We start from the raw sequence: 13,147 nt of genomic DNA on the forward strand, positions 1-13,147 counted from the left end.
TTCAAAAAATCAAAACACTATGTAAAAAAACATCTCTAGAAGGACTCAAATAATCAGTAACATTAGTCACCTCCATGGAGGGAAAGAAACTGGGTGGTTGGAAGGGATGCTTTTGCATTTTGAATTATGTAAATATAAAGCCAATTAAAAATAAATAAAATTTACGAAAAACTATTTAAACTAAAACATTTCTTTGCAATAAATTTATTCCAAGTGGTATTAAAAACAATTACATCATCTTAGCTTTGTTAAGCTCAGAGAAACAAACAGAAACTGCTGCTGCTGAACTTCATCTTCCACTCCTAACAAAGCAAGTAAGTGGATTTTTCTTACTTCAACTGATATCGTTGGAGCTTTGAACAACTGGACTACCGGTATAATTTCCAAATATCTAAAACCACAGAATTTCCTTGGGGATAACTTGTTTTCAAATGTTAATTGGTTTTTAGCACATATTTTTCATTATATATATATTCTTTTTTGAGATATAATTCACACACTATAAAATTTACCCTAAGACATACAATTCAGAATTTTTTAGTAATATTCACAAGGATACACAACCATAATACTATGTAATCGCAGAACATTTTCATTACCCCCAAAAGAAACTCCATACCCATCAGCAGTCACTCCTCGGTCCCCTTACAGCTACTGGCAAAAATGAATCTACTTCCTATCTCTATGGGTTTGCCCATCCTGGTAATTTCATAAAAATGGATTCATTCAATATGTGATTCTTTGTGTCTGAAATTCTTTAACTTAGCATAATATTTTTAAGGTTTAACAATGTGTGGAATGGGAGTGCCTGGGTGGCTCAGTCGTTAAGCGTCTGCCTTCGGCTCAGGTCATGATCCCAGGGTCCTGGGATGGAACCCCGCATCGGACCCCCTGCTCCCCGGGAAGCCTGCTTCTCCCTCTCTCACTCCCCCTGCTTGTGTTCCCTCTCTCGCTGTGTCTCTGTCAAATAAATAAATAAAATCTTAACAAAAAAACAATGTGTGGAATGTATCTGTACTTCATTTTTTTCACTTTCTTGATGGCATCCTTTGAAACAAAAAAAACCTTAATTTTCATGAAGCCAAATTTATCAGTTTTTTCTTTTGTTGCTTGTGCTTTTGGTGTCCTATATAAGAAACCACTGCCACACTGAAAGCCATGAATATTTCCTTCTGTGTTCTAAGAGTTTGGTAGTTTCATTCTTACATTTAGGTCTTTAAATCCATTTTGAGTTAATTGTTGTACATGGTGTGCAGTAAGGATCCAAGTTACATTATTTTACATGTGGATGTCAGGTTCTCCCAGCACCATTTTTTAAACTGCTCTACTGAAATACAGTTCGCATATAATTCACACATTTAAGGTGTAGAATTCAATAGGCGTTACATTCACAGATATGTGCAACCATCACCACAATGTTAGAATATTTCTGTCACCTCAAAAAGAAGCCTGATACCCTTTAGCTATCACCCTCCCACCTCCCAAGCCCCCCACCCCCACTGCCAGGCAACCATTAATCTGTGTCTGTATAGATTTTTCTCTTTTGGACATTTCATATGAATGAAATCATATAATATATAATATGTGGCCTTTGTGACTGGCTTCTTTCACTTAGCATAATGTTTTCAAGGTTCATCCATGTTGTAGCATGTGTCAGTACTTCATTTCTTTTTTTTTTTTTTTAAGATTTATTTTTTATTAGAGAGAGAGAGTACCAGCAAGGGGAGTGGCAGAGAGAGGGAGAGGGAAAAGCAGGCTCCCCGCCCAGCAGGGAGCCTGATGCGGGGCTCAATCCCAGGACCCCGGGACCACGATCTGAGTCAAAGACAGACACCCAACCATCTGAGCCACCCAGGTGCCCCTATTCCTTTTTATGGCTGAATTATATTCCATGGTATGGATATACCACATTTTGTTTATCCATTCATCAGTTGACATTTAGGTTGCCCCCATCTTTTGGCTACTAAGCATAAGGTTGCTATAATATTTATGTACAAATTTTTGTGTTCTCATTTTTCTTGGGTAATACTTGAGTGGAATTGCTGGGTCCTATAACTCGATGTTTCAATTGAGGAACTGCCACAGTTTTCCAAAGCAGCTATGCCATTTTACATTCCTACTAGCAGCATATGAGGGTTCTAATTTCTCCACCTCCTCACCAACACTTGTTATTATCTGATTTTTTAAATTTTAGCCAGTCTAGTAAATGTTAAGTTGTATCTCATTGTGGTTTTGATTTGCATTTCTCTGATTACTAGTGATGTTGAACATCTTTTCATGTGCTTACTGGCTATTTGTATACCTTTTTTGGAGAAAAGTTACGTGAGTCCTTTACCCATTTTTTAAAAGATTTTATTTATTTGAGAGAGAGCATGCACAAGCAGGGGGAGCAGCAGAGGGAGAGGGAGAAGCAGGTTCCCTGATGAGCAGGGAGCCCCACGCGGGGCTCGATCCAAGGACCCTGGGATCATGACCTGAGCTGAAGGCAGACACTTAGCCAACTGAGCCACCCAGGCACTCCCTTTTTTTCCTTTACCCATTTTTTAATTGGGCTTTTTGTTGAGTTACAGGATTTATTTTTATATCCTGGATATTAATCTCTAATCACACATATGATTTCCAAATATTTTCCCCTATTCTGTGGGTTATCTTTCCACCATCTTGATAGAGTCCTTTGATGCCCAAAAGTTTTTAATTTTGATGAAGTCCAGTGTATCCATTTTGTTGTTGTTCCCTCCAGTCATTTTTTTAATTGAGATATAACTTATATAGCATTATATTAGTTTTAGGTGTACAACAAAATGATTTGATACATGTATACATTGTGAAATGAATACCACCATAAGTTTATTTAACATCAATCACCACGCAGTTAAATTTAAATTTTTTTTCTTATGGTAAGAACTTTTATGATCTACTCTCTTAGCACCTTTCAAATATGCAATGCAGTACTGTTAACTATAGTCACCATTGCTGTACATTATATCCCCAGAACTTTTAAAGGTTTTTTTAAATTTAATTTTATTATGTTATGTTAATCACCATACATTACATCATTAGTTTTTGATGTAGTGTTCCATGATTCACCCAGTGCTCCATGCAGTACGTGCCCTCTTTAATACCCATCACCAGGCTAACCCATCCCCCCACCCCCCGCCCCTCTAGAACCCTCAGTTTGTTTCTCAGAGTCCATGGTCTCTCATGGCTCGTCTCCCCCTCTGATTCCCCTGCTTCATTTTTCCCTTCCTATTATCTTCTTTTTTTAACATATAATGTATTATTTGTTTCAGAGGTACAGGTCTGTGATTCAACAGTCTTACACAATTCACAGCACTCACCATAGCACATACCCTCCCCCATGTCTATCACCCAGGCACCCCAACCCTCCCGCCCCCCACCACTCCAGCAACCCTCAGTTTGTTTCCTGAGATTAAGAATTCCTCATATCGGGTGCCTGGGTGGCTCAGTTGGTTAAGCGACTGCCTTCAGCTCAGGTCATGATTCCAGGGTCCTGGAATCGAGTCCCACATCAGGCTCCCCTTGCTCTGCGGGGAGCCTGCTTCTCCCTCTGCCTCTGCCTGCCACTCCCCTGCTTGTGCTCTCTCGCTCTCTCTGTCAAATAAAATCTTCAAAAGAAAAAAAAGAATTCCTCATATCAGTGAGATCATATGATACATGTCTTCCTCTGACTTATTTCACCCAGCATAACACCCTCCAGTTCCATCCACGTCGTTGCAAATGGCAAGACTTCGTGGGTTTTTTTGACGGCTGCATAATATTCCATTGTGTGTGTGTGCATGTGTGTGTGTGTGTGCGCGCGCACGCGTGTGTGTGTATAATATATATACCACATCTTCTTTATCCATTCATCTGTTGATGGATATCATGGCTCTTTTCATAGTTTGGCTATTGTGGACATTGCTGCTATAAACATTGGGGTGCACGTACCCCTTCAGATCACATTTGTATCTTTGGGTAAATACCCGGTAGTGCAATTGCTTATCCCCAGAACTTTTAACTGGAAGTTTATGCCTTTTGACCACCTTCACCCATTTCACCCATCTCCAACACCCACCTCTGGCAACCCACCAATCTGTTCTCTGTATCTATGAGTTTGTTTTCTTCAGATTCCACATATAAGTGAGATCATATAGTATTTGCCTTTCTCTGGCTTACTTCACTTAGCATAATGCCCTCAATCCATATTGTTGCAAGTGACAGAATTTCCTTCTTTTTAATGACTGAATAATGTATGTATATATACACATTTTCTTTATCCATTCAACCATCGATGGACACTTAGGTTTTTTCCATACCTTAGCTATTGCACATAATGCAGCAATGAATATGGGGTGCAGATATCTTTGAGACAGTGATTTCATTTCTTTTGGATAGATACCCCAGAAGTGGAAATGCTGGATAATATGGTAATTCTATTTTTAATTTTCTGAGGCACCTTCACAGTATTTTCTATATATTCATTTTTAAAATGTAAAAACTCAAAGAAAGAAAAGCTGAAAGAGGGGTACCTGGGTGGCTCAGCTGGTTAAGCATCTGACTCTTGGGGCGCTTGGGTGGCTCAGACTGTTAAGCATCTGCCTTCAACTCAGGCCATGATCCCAGGGGCCTGGGATCAAGCCCCATGTCGGGCTCCCTGCTCAGTACAGAATCTGCTTATCCCTCCCCCTCTGCTATTCCCTCTGCTTGTGCTCTCTGGCTTTCTCTATCTCTCTGTCAAATAAATAAAATAAATAAAATCTTTTAAAAAAAAGCATCTGACTCTTGATTTCGGCTCAGGTCATGATCTCAGGGTCATGAGATCAAGCCCTGCTTCGGGCTCCATGCTCAGTGGGGAGTCTGTTTGAGATTCTCTTTCTTCTCTTCCCTCTCTGTCTCCCCCTCCCCCCACCTGCAAGTGCATGGCCTCTCTCTCTAAAAATAAAAAAATATTTTCTTAAAAAAAAGAAAAATTCATCACTAAGCTCATGATTCTGTCTTAATTTCATTCAACTTGCAGTAATTATGGAATAATTATAATTTATAGTGTGACTTTATCTGAAATTGATTCATAATTATTAGTCAATTTGTGTTATTTTTTTATCGTTATTTTTATTGAAGTATGGTTAATACACAATGTTACGTTAGTTTCAGGTATACAACATAGTGATTTGACAGGTCTATACATTACGCTATGCTCACCACAAGTGTAGCTACCATTTGTCACTATACGCTATTACAATACCATTGACTGTATTCCCTATACTGTACCTTTTACCACTATGACTTACTCATTCCATAACTAGAAGCCTTGTGTTATTTACTTTTATTTTTTGTAAGTTTATTTCTTTTATTTTTCTAATCTTTTTTTAAGTATTTTTTTAAGATTTTATCCATTTATTTGACACAGAGAGAAAGAGAAAGAGCACAAGCAAGCACAGCAGGGGGGAGGGGCAGAGGCAGAGGGAGAAGCAGACTCCCCGCCGAGCAGGGAGCCTGATGTGGGGCTCGATGCCAGGACCCCGGGATCACGACCTGAGCCGAAGGCAGATGCCCAACCGACTGAGCCACCCAGGCGCCCCTATTTTTCTAATCTTCACACCCAACGTGGGGCTTGAACTCACGACCCTAAAATCACAGGTCACATGCTCTACTGACTGAGCCGGCCAGGCACCTCTATGTTATTTACTTTTAAAGTTATAGCTAAAGCTATTACAAATGCAACAGTTAACAATTCAGGTGTGTCCACTACTACTTCTTATGAAAACAGTATTAAATTATTACCCATTTTTACATAGACTTACAATATTTATTCAATGTAAGGGAATACATTTTGTCTAATTTTTGTTTTTAATGACCTGAAGCAGCCTTTATTCATCAAAAAAAATCATGATCTCTAATGAAGCACACTGCCAAAGATTTTCACACTCTGATAATCTATGATTTACAATCGACATGAAAAAATAAGTTTTCACTGCCTTATGAAACTCTATCTTCCTTCCTCTAGCCAGAGCAGCAGCTGCCAATAGGACAAAATCTGAATCTTTGAATGAATGATAAGTGAAATAAGGGAAGAAGTAGGAGATCTGAATTAGTTTAGAGGAGCTAGAACTAGCTACTGCAGATCAAAAAAAAAAATCTCCATACACCTGAATTTACTATCGTGAATATTCAAGATTTAGAAATTATATTAATACATATATTCCCTTTTTCCCCCAAACTTTCATTATGAAAAATTTCAACCACACATGAAAAATTTCAACCACACATAGTACTATGAACACCTGTATATCCTCTGCATGAATTCAACAATGGTTAACATTTTGCTATATTTGCCTTATTTTTTCTAAATTATTTGAATGTAAGTTTTAGAAATCATAATACTCCAGCATGCATTTTCAAAGAATAAGAACTCCTGCATAACCACACTATTATTATCAAAGCTAAGAGAATTAATGATTGTACATCATCTAATACAAATTCTCTATTTAAATTTTCCCAAATGTCCCAAGAACATCTTTTACAGCTTTTATTTTTCCCAAATCAGGATCCGGGCAAAGTTCAAACACCGAATTTGATTGTGTTTCTTTTAGTCTCATTTAATCTAAAACAGCCCCTCCCCTATCTCTTTTCCCCCATGAAGTGACTTTTTGAAGAATCCGGGTCAGTTGCCTTAAGAGACACTGTATCCTCTTTTTATACAAACTCCAATTTGATAGTTTAAGGGACTCATAGCTAGTATTATACCTCCTAATACCTATGAAGCCCAGATGGGACAGGAAAGGCAGGTAATTGTGAACAAATGATACCTTGGATGAAGGGAACTCATGGGCCCAGGTAAAAAGTCCAAAGGTGAGGTACTTAAGGCCAACATAAAGACAGCAGGGGCTGGGGAGAAGGTCACTCTCCTTAGCAGTAATGGGTATAAAAAGGGAAGTAGAGTAAGGTCTAAAATAAACAGATCCTATCAAAGTGTTGTCTGCAGTCAGTCCTCCCCCTTAAAAAGGAAACTTTCTCTTTCCTCTTATAACACATGGATGCCTGCCTCCAGGACAGAACACTCAGACTTAATACCATATAACTCAGATATGTTGTGGGTCAAACAGGGCTTTTGAAGGTTGATCTAGGCACACGACCAAAACTGACTAAATTGTTTTATGGGAAAATGTCAAGTTCAAACAACAGAATTGGTAACAAACTTTTGGACTATAATATTATAGTCATTCAGCAGATGAAGGCTATTTTACCTGGTTATTTAGAAATGTAAAACCGAAATACAGTTTTCTTATGGGGTCTGTTCCAGACCAAAGTACTGGAGCATCTCTCAGGCTTACTGAGGAACTGAGAGAGACTAAGCAGAAAGGCACTTTTAAAATGACTGGATAATTCACTTGCAAGTATGTATTGGGGAAGAAGGAATTTCTGAGCACAAATGAAAATTACATTAATACAGCCACATTTCTGGCTAAATACTAATTTAAGCATATTAATTCATCTATGAATAATATATATTTCCTCCTACCTTCATAATTCACCTGCATTTTTTCTTCAAAACTCTACTTAAATTGGCCTTTACACACAAAAGCTCAGAAGAATTCCATCTCCCTCATACTACTCCTATATATACAACTCTAATTGATTTTTGTAACATATGCTGTGTCCATCTTTTGAATTTTAAACGTCTCAATGATAGGTACAAAGTCAGGAACATCTTTTGTAACCTCCCATTGTATTTAGCAAAATGACTCAGAACACAGAGTAAGAGCATAAACAATTTCATATGGTATAGTAAAACGTAGGCTTCTGGGAGATCACAATATCAAAGAACAAATCTGGCGTGCAGCTATTAGGAATGAAGTAACTCTGAGAACAACAGCATCCAACAACACTGAGGGAAATAACTTCTGGTTATTAAAGTATTTTGAGCCACTCCCTAAACACACATGATAATCACCATTAGTAATAACATTTCCTAAGAGGAAGAAGAGCATTATGACTAGATCATCATGTCTGGTTTAGAAACAGAAACTGAACGAGTTGAGTACAAACATGACACGTATATATGAAGTCTGCTCAAAACCATTCTTAAAGCTGATCACAAGATTTGCGCAGTGGCAGTATCGTAGCCAATGAGGTTTATCCGAGGCGCGATTATTGCTAATTGAAAGCTGATCACAGAAGCTCAAATATTATTTTTTAATCCCCCTAAAATAGTGTTCATAATTTCGGAAAGGTTTCTGGATTAATAAATTGTAATTAAGATAATGCAAATTAAAACCACAAAGAATATCATTTACACCCATCAGGTAGATAAAAATTTCAAAATCTGGCAATAACGTGTCAATGAGGATGTGGAGCAATAGGATCTTTCCTATTCAGCGGTGAGAGTATAAATTAGTACAACAATTAGGGAACCTGTTTGGCGATACCTGGTAAAGTTGAAGAAATGCATATACTAGAACTTAACATTTTCACTCCTAGGCCTATCACCCTACACAAAGCCTCACACACATGCAGAGGAAACATGAACAAGAATGCTCATTGCAACAGTGTTCCTAATAATTAAAACTTTGTAAATAACCTAAATGTCTATCAACTAGAAAATGGAAAAACAAGTGGTGGTATTATATATATATATAGTGAAGAATGATACAGTAGTTAAAATTAATGAACGAAAATAATGGTTCTCACTGGGAGGAGGGGAGATTTTACCACCAAAAGGACATCTGGCAAAGTCTGGAAACTTTTGGTTATAACTGGGGGGGTAGGGGGAGGTGCTACTGGCATCTAGTGGGTAGAGGCCAAGGATACCACTAAATATCCTTCATGGACAAGAAATCCATTTACAGGTGTGCCTGGGTGGCTCAGTCAGTTGGGCAACTGACTTGATTTCTGCTCAGGTAATGATCTCGGGGTTGTGAGACAGAGCCCCGCATGCCGCTCCACACTCAGCGGGAAGTTTGCTTGAGATTCTCTCTTCCTCTCCCTCTGCCCCTCCCCCTGCTCACACATGCGCGCTCTCTCTCTCTCTCTCACTCAAAAATAAATAAATAAATCCTAAAAAAAAGAAACCCACTCACAACAAAGAATTATCTAGCCCCAGATGTCAGTAGAACAGAGGATGAGAAACTAGAACTATGAGCAGCAGCACAGATAAATCTATTAACATAGTTGAGGCAATAAAAAAAGTTTCACAAGAGAGTGCCTGGGTGGCTCAGTCAGTCAAGCATCTGCCTTTGGCTCAGGTCATGATCCCGGGGTCCTGGGATCACGTCCCACATTGGGCTCCCTGCTCAGCGGGGAGTCTGCTTTTCCCTCTCCCTCTGCCCCTTCCCCTCCACTTGTGCTCAATCTCGCTCTATCTCAAATAAATAAAGACTTTCTTTTAAAGATTTTATTTATTTAACTGACAGAGAGAGAGCGTGAGAGGGAATACAAGCGGGGGGAGTGGGAGAGGGAGAAGCAGGCTTCCAGCCAAGCAGGGAGCCCGATGCGGGGCTCGATCCCAGGACCCTGTGATCATCACCTGAGCTGAAGGCAGTCACTTACTTAACCAACTGAGCCACCCAGGCGCCCCTCAAATAAATAAAATCTTAAAAAAAGGTTTCACAAGGATACAAAAGTCTAGGAACATAAAATACCATATATTGTTTCTGTATGCATACATATGTAGTAATGTTAGCCAAAATATAAAAATATGCATGGGAATGACAAATGCCAAATTCAGGAGTTTGGGGAAGAAGGAAGGGATGCAACTGGAGCACAAAGGGGAATTTCAACTATATATATAATGCTTAACTTCTTAGACTGTGTAATAGATACACACTTATGTTATAGGGCTTCCTATACTCTTTGTTGGACTAAATTATTGTATTATAAGAATTTTTAAGGGATGCCTGGGTGGCTCAGTCGGTTAAGCGTCTGCCTTCAGCTTAGGTCATGATCTCAGGGTTCTGGGATGGAGTCCCACATTGGGCTCCTTGATCAGCAGGGAGCCTGCTTCTCCCTCTGCCTGCCACTCCCCCTGCTTGTGTGCTCTCTGACAAATAAATAAATAAAATATTTTTTTAAAAGAATTTTTAAAAGGACAGGCACCTGGGTGGCTCAGTCTGTTAAGCATCTGCTTTCAGCTCAGGTCATGATCCCAGGGTCCTGGGATCAAGTCCCATGTTGGGCTCCTTGCTCAGCGGGGAGTCTGCTTCTCCCTCTCCCTCTGCCCTTCACCCCGCGACTCATGTGCTCGCTCTCTCTCTCGCTCTGCTCTCTTTCTCAAATAAAACTTTTTTTAAAAAAGACTTTTTAAAGGAAAATAAATGAATGAACCTGGTAGACATTATGCTAAGTGAAATAAGCCAGACATAGAAAGACAAAAACTGCATGATCTCTCTTATACATGGAATCTAAAAAAGTCCAACTCAGAAGTAGAGACTAGAAGGGTGATTACCAGGGTCCAGGGGGTGGAGGAAATGAAGAAATGCTGGTCAAGGGTACAATGTTTCTCATTCATCATCAGGGAAACACAAATCAAAACTACAATGAGATAACACCTCACACGAGTCAGAATGGCTAAAATTAACACAAGAAAAAACAGGTATTGGTGAGGACATGAAGAAACTGTTGGTGGGAATGCAAACAGGTGCAGCCACTCTGGAAAACAGTATGGAGGTTCCTCAAAAACTTAAAAATAGAACTACCCTATGATCCAGCAATCACACTACTGAGTATTTACCCAAAGAATACAAAAACACTAATTCAGAGGGATACATGCACCCCGATGTTTAGAGCAGCATTATCAACAATAGCCAAATTATGGAAAGAGTCCAAATGTCCATCAACTGATGAATGGATAAAGAAGATATGGTGTACACACACACACACACACACACACACACACACACACAGGAATATTAGCCATAAAAAAGAATGAAATCTTGCCATTTGCAATGACATGGATGGAGCTAGAGAATATTATGCTAAGCAAAATAAGTCAGAGAAAGACAAATACCATATGATTTCACTGATATGTGGAATTTAAGAAACAAAACAAACGATCATAGAGTTAAAAAAAGGAAAAAAGAAAGACTCTTAACTATAGAGAACTGATGTTTACCAGAGGTAAAGTGGGTGGGGGAGCAGGTGACAGGGATTAAGGAAGGCAGTTTTTGTGATGAACGCCGGGTGTTGTATCTAAGTGTTGAATCACTATATTGTACACCTGAAACTAATATTACACTGTATGTTAACTATGTGGAATTTAAATAAAAACTTTTAGGGACGCCGGGGTGGGTCAGTCAGTTAAGTATCTGCCTTCGGCTCGGGTTGTTGATCTCAGGGTCCTGGGATGGAGCCCCGCATCGGCTCCCTGCTCAATGGGGAGCCTGCTTCTCCCCACTGCTCATGCACTCTCTCTCTCTCTCTCTCTCTCTCTCTCTCTCTCTCTCTCTCAAATAAATAAAATATTTTTTAAAAACTTTTTTAAAAAGGTAGAAAGTTTCAGTTATGTAGGATGAATATCTGGAGATTTACAGCACGGTGACTATAGCTAAAATATTGTATACTTGAAATTTGCTAAGAGAGATCATAATTGTTCTCAAAAACAAAAAAGTTAACTATGTGGGGTGATGGATGTGTTAATTTAGCTTGACTGTGGTAATCACTTCACAATGTATATATATATCAAAACATGTTATACACTTTAAATATATACAATTTTTATTTGTCAATCATACCTCAAAAATATGAGGAAAAAATATTTTTAAAAAGCCAGGTCATTTTAGGGGGAAATAAAGAAGAAAAATATAGGGAATGTGCACAAATTAAGAGAAGTGTTACTAAAAATTGAAATAATTCAGTAAGTGAGACCAATGATAAACTCAAACATATAAACAGCCAAAATCCCCCTATTATACTAGGGCTATAAAAACATCCCTGTGTTGTTAAACAAACTGATAATTTCTAGCTGTGCGAACATTAAAACCAGTTGCCTTCAAGGTATCCATATAATATTTCCAAATCAATTTGTTTCCTACCCATTTGCTTTTATTTAAAATCACTACCACCTCTAGGGGCGCTTGGCTCCTTAGTCTGTAGAGCATGCAACTCTTGATCTTGGGGTCATGAGTTCAAGCCCCACGTTGAGCCTACAGTTTACTTAAAAAAAAAAAAAAAACAGCAAAATAAAATCACTACCACCTCTAAATTGCAAACAAAAAGGGAAAACATTAACTTCTCTATTGTTTTTTTATAATGGCATCTCTTTCGTTTAAATTGTATAAGCCTTTAAAATGAAAATTGATCTCACTCTTTAACCTGTTTTCAAAATACTGAGTGCCTAATCTCTTTCATCAGACAACTGTCATTATATAAACAGAGGATGAATATTCCAGATGAAACTGCTGGAGTAGACAAGCGTGTTTCAAAACATAATTTGACCATTCCCAAAAGATTAGGAGTCAATACTTTAAGACATATTAATAAGGTCAAATAAAGAACAGAACATTCAAATTAAGAAAAGGCAGTGTGTTTTGCTGGTCATTTTTATGACTCCTGGGCTAATCACTGCCTCGCTACAAAAGAGCTGTCCTTATGATAACAATACAGATGTTTCAATTTCTTAAAGCACTGAATAGTTGAGAAAACTATCATAAACATGAATTTCACAACAATCCTGCAATAAAAATAAGAGTAGTAGCCTCCTTTTAAAATTAAGGAAGCTAACACTCAGGCTTACTCACCCTTATACAGACAATTCAGCCTGGAGTCCAGAGCTAACAATAACCTCAAAGGGATTAACTTAATAGGGCAATGTTTGCAAAATGCATAAAATAAAAGAAGTCAAAGGTCAGGGTAGGGTCGGGGGGGGGGGGATGCTTGAAAAATACTGGTATCCTGCAATGTACCCAGGTGGGAACAGGTTCTAAACAAACTGAGAAATAGTTCTTAAGTTACTAGGTGCCTTTCCACCAGGGGCTGAGTCTCTGCTGCCATGTCAATAAGAGACTAAAGGAAAAAACATGTTTTTAGTATAGATAAAACTTCCATTGCCTCAGACAAGGCCATTGTTATCCCAGAAAACTAGAGGGTAGTAGGATTCAACTATTTGACACTGAAATGTGTCAGATACTTTTCAAACATATTATGGTATTGGCGC

General features: G+C 38.5%; 1 protein-coding gene and 1 pseudogene across 2 annotated transcripts in view; one reads left to right on the top strand and one right to left on the bottom strand.

Moving 5' to 3' along the window:
* ATP7A (ATPase copper transporting alpha) overlaps positions 1-13,147 on the bottom strand; it is a 150,119-nt gene that overhangs the window by 92,867 nt on the left and 44,105 nt on the right. The gene's annotated exons all lie outside the window — the stretch shown is intronic.
* Positions 8,098-8,248, top strand: LOC114207574 (U4 spliceosomal RNA; annotated as a pseudogene).

The sequence above is a fragment of the Eumetopias jubatus genome, unplaced genomic scaffold, assembly GCF_037043125.1.
Source record: "Eumetopias jubatus isolate StellerSeaLion01/CBP00866 unplaced genomic scaffold, mEumJub1_p1.0 scaffold_11, whole genome shotgun sequence".
NCBI lineage: Eukaryota > Metazoa > Chordata > Mammalia > Carnivora > Otariidae > Eumetopias > Eumetopias jubatus.